This window comes from Leptonychotes weddellii, chromosome 12 (assembly GCF_054177405.1).
Source record: "Leptonychotes weddellii isolate Sample4059 chromosome 12, ASM5417740v2, whole genome shotgun sequence".
In the NCBI taxonomy this organism is placed as follows: domain Eukaryota; kingdom Metazoa; phylum Chordata; class Mammalia; order Carnivora; family Phocidae; genus Leptonychotes; species Leptonychotes weddellii.
In genome coordinates, this window is record NC_138380.1 from 45336197 (window position 1) to 45340273 (window position 4077).

Here is a 4077-nt window from a genome sequence, read left to right on the forward strand (position 1 = left end):
ATTAAGTTGATCAAGTTAGTGCAGTATTTCTCAACCTTGGCACTATTGACATTTTGGGCTAGAGGATTTGGGGCGCAAGAGGGGTGTGTCCTGTCCATTGTGGGATGTTCAGCAGCACCACTGATTTCCATCTGTTGGACACTAGAGGCATCCCTCCTCTCTCTAAGTTCTAACAACAAAAAACATCTTCGGATATTGCCAAACGTCTGCTGAGGGCAAAATCGATCCTAGTTGAGAAATGCTGAGCTAGTGAAACAGCCTCAGAATGACTGGAAAGTCAGTGACCCCTTAGCAATCAAGTAACTGGGCAAGAGAAGCGTGTGCACGTGCGTGTACATGTGCGTGTTCGTCCCCTGACAGGGCAGTCTTCCCTGGATTTCCATGGAGGAAGGAGAAGTGAAGAGTTTGCCTTCTCAAAGACAAAAGTGTCATCACAAGTAATGCTCCCCCCAAAGGGGGCACTCCCTCAGGGAAGATGACCCCCTAGTCTAATCATTAGCAATCAAGTCAGGCTCCACAGCAAGTAAATAGGACTCCTGGCTTTTAATAGGACCTTTATTTCATGACTACCCTTTGAATGGCAATGAAAACGTCTTTTTAGTGGGGAAAAATACTTCCTCCTTTTTATCGAAAAGAAGCCTCAGCGGGAATGGAATCATTTCACTCCTTGACCAGGAGGAGAAAAAAGAAGATAAAAGAAAGTAGGGGAGGAAAAAGGACGCTCTTTCTTAGGAGGTGGTGGGGGAGTGCTTAAATTCAAAGGAAACTTTGACCTGATTTAACCTGGCTTTCCAGTTTAAAAATGTTGACTAGAAACTGCTGTGGTGTAGAGATTGGACACTCTTCAGGGTCTGGTCCTTTGTGTATTATCAAGAGCTATTCATGATCTTATATTAAGAACCTGCCATGTAGGGGCGCCTGGGTGGCTCAGATGGTTAAGCGTCTGCCTTCGGCTCGGGTCATGATCCCGGGGTCCTGGGATCGAGCCCCACATCGGGCTCCTGGCTCAGCGAGGGGCCTGCTTCTCCCTCTCCCTCTGCCTCTCTCCCTGCTCATGCTTTCTCTCTCTCTCTCTGTATCTCTGTGTCTCGAATGAATAAATAAAATCTTAAAAAAAAAAAAAAAAAGAAGAACCTGCCATGTGAACATACAAGCACACGGTCTAAAAAGCACAACTGAATGAAACAATTGGCACGGCTATTTACTTAGGGAACACCATTCTACCCTGGTTCTTCGCCATTTCTGGTGAAACTGACATAGAGATATATAAGCACTAGTTTTGCCATTGAAACAAGTATCTACTTTATTGGCATTGCCATTCGCTTTGGCTATTGCTAGGAACACAAGTCAAGGTTAAGCTATGTGCCAAGGGCCTCCACATCTCCCCTCCCCACAGCCTGCCCCAAACCCCAAACTCAAAACCAAACCCAAATAACCTCAAGCCCTTCAGTCCAGTGGAGGAAGTTAATTGGAATCACCCAAGTGGGTTATTGCTCCTCCTTTACTCGTTGGCCACAGATCAGTTTGTTTTTATTTGCCTCAAAACCCCCATTAAATAGAATTTTTCTTGTAGCATACAAATCATTTCCCATGACCAAAATGCAGATCTGTCTCCTTTCCCTAGGAAAGAATCTGAGCTATGTTTCTTCTCAACAAATCCCTATTCCCCAACCTGTATGATGCATCTCACCATGTTTTGTCCACTTGTCTTCGGATTCCAGCTGTGTCATTTTAGTTATCGTGCCTCTGTGTCTCAAGACAAATATCAGAGGGTCGGAGCAAGGTAAGGATGCCGGGCGTACACTATTAACCTGAACTTGGTTCTTAACGAGCCAGCATCCTTAACCAATGACCTACACCCCCTCACTGTTGACAGGAGCATTTTTTTTTTCCTAATGCAAATTCTAGTCTTGATTGACCATCAACCATATGGCATGATTGTCCTGTGGGTAAGTTTATTATTAACAGCTCTCAGCTGGAGTTAGGCTAACACACACGGCTGTGACATTGCACTGATTGACCAAGACACGTCTGAGAACAAGATGCAGATAGTGGCCATTGCAAATTACTTCAAGCACAAATGGAGAGCTGAGTGGGAAAAGCCGATTTCAGATCAGAGGTTCTGTACGTTAAGACCAAATCGGTCAGGGGACAGGGCCTGGCTAGAGAGGGGAAAGAGGAGGAGGATGAGTCAAGCAAAGACATTCTTCTGAGCTTCCATTAGGTCTTTATTCAAGTGAATTATTTTAAACAGATTCCTGTTAATGAGAAAGGAGCAGCCACACTTAAAGTGGCATTAATCCTGAATTTTTAAGTGCTCAGACAATTAAATCACTAAATCCATTGGGTGCCTTCTGTCCATATTTCCCTGTCTAATCCCGCTGTCACAGGCAAGGCCGGGCAAGATTTGAGAACAGCATGTACTGGGTTAGCTCCCTCACTTAGCATTAGAGTCAAAGAAGCCGAGTTTGGAGGGGACCCGGGTATTGTCTGGGACCAGTGAGTGGGGTGACGGGGTGCAGGGACACGGGCCAGGGGTTGTGCTTGCGTTAATAGGCTCCCCCGGGTCCTCCAGGGAAGGCTCCCGAAAATTATGAAATGTGAATAGGCTGTTTGTGCATCTCTCGGTAAATTTCTTTCTCAGATGTTTCCAGCCAGGGCAACTCGATTGAAAAATGGCTGGGGGAGAACAGAGGATAAAGCCAATGAGCTCAGTGTCTTATAAATCAGCCACGCCGAGCTGAACTGAAGCTGTCAAACTGTGGAAAAACCTGCTGCCATACAAGCTTGTGAGTCTTTTCAAAAACAAAACCTCACCCTTGTCTTGCTCTCTAGATGGGAGAGGGCTTAATTAGAGTTCATGGAGGAACGAGGAGTGGAAAAAGAAATACGGTTTGCTAAGAAAATAAAAAAAAGAACTAACTCAAGGTAGTGCGTATGTAACATGTCCCAATTCTGATCTTGGCTCAGGCACAGAATTACAAGTGGGTCATGAAAAATAGCTAAGTGCTGTCATCAGTAAATCCTGCCAAGAGGTCCAATAATACTCTCTGCTCCAAAGCCAAATGAACTGAATAACCCTATAGTCTACCAACGCCACATCCCCATTTCACGGATGAGGAGGTTGAGGCACAGAAGAGGTAACCTTGCCTCAGCTCCCATAGCCACTTAGACAGTAGACTGGTCAGCCGTGGTGGTGTCAGAATCCCTGCTCCCAGGCACGGTGGCACTGGTCTCTCTTTAGGGACATCGGAGAGTGCAGGCAGGAGGCAGGGCTGATCCTGACCACTCTCATTCTAAGAAGGTCCTGCTCTGCCTTTCCGTGTCTCCAGATTCTGAAGTTGGGTCCGTCTTGCTGAATCACCCCACACTTAAATGCATCTGAGATTATGTTAGCGCCTTTTTTTTTTAAGCCTTTATAACCAATTGCTGGAAAACAGCTTTAAATCTGGAAGCGCCGGCTTTAGGAGGACCCCGTCCGGTTTCCAACAGCGAGTGTAAGGCTGCCAGATCGCATTGTCTCCGCGCGTGAGGGGGTCGGGGGCAACCCCGCGTGCACCAGACAACAAGGCCTGCGCACCCGGCCGGAAGTTGTGTTCTTGTTGCCGGGGCAACCGTCATTGGATTTCCTGAATCCCACACAGGGCGATAGAACGTTGAATAACCACATTTATTTGCCTTCTAGGCCCTGTGGCGTCTGCGGCTTAGCTCACAAAGCTCCTATTGACTGAAAGAGGGGTTTGTTGATCCAGAAGGCTCGGATGGGCGCGTGAGGCGGCGGGAGCTCGAGGACTCCTGGGTCGGGCCGAGATCTCTCCCTCAGTTCTGCAGTCGCCACACAAACGGCCGGGCCCGCGTGAGAAATCGAGCCTCCTCTTCACTGATCTCTGACGGGAAGAGAGGGGCAGTGTGGGGAGGGGGGAGTAAGGAAAAGGAGCCGGAGCAGGAAGGAGGCGGAGGGGATGGGAAGTTAGGGCCAGGCGGTGGAGGAGGTTGCAAGGCCAGGGGTGAGCTCGTCTGTTCCGTGGCCACGCTGCACAGGAGGGGAGGGCGGGGGACGGGGCGGGACTCGGGGAC

At 48.3% G+C, this 4077-nt stretch overlaps 1 long non-coding RNA gene across 1 annotated transcript in view; it reads right to left on the reverse strand.

Moving 5' to 3' along the window:
* Positions 1 to 3531: 3531 nt before the first annotated feature.
* LOC115937609 (uncharacterized) overlaps positions 3532 to 4077 on the reverse strand; it is a 438489-nt gene continuing 437943 nt past the window's right edge. Inside the window, exon 10 of the long non-coding RNA XR_014139292.1 lies at positions 3532 to 3887. This is a non-coding gene — a long non-coding RNA (uncharacterized LOC115937609). The remainder of the gene's footprint in view (positions 3888 to 4077) is intronic.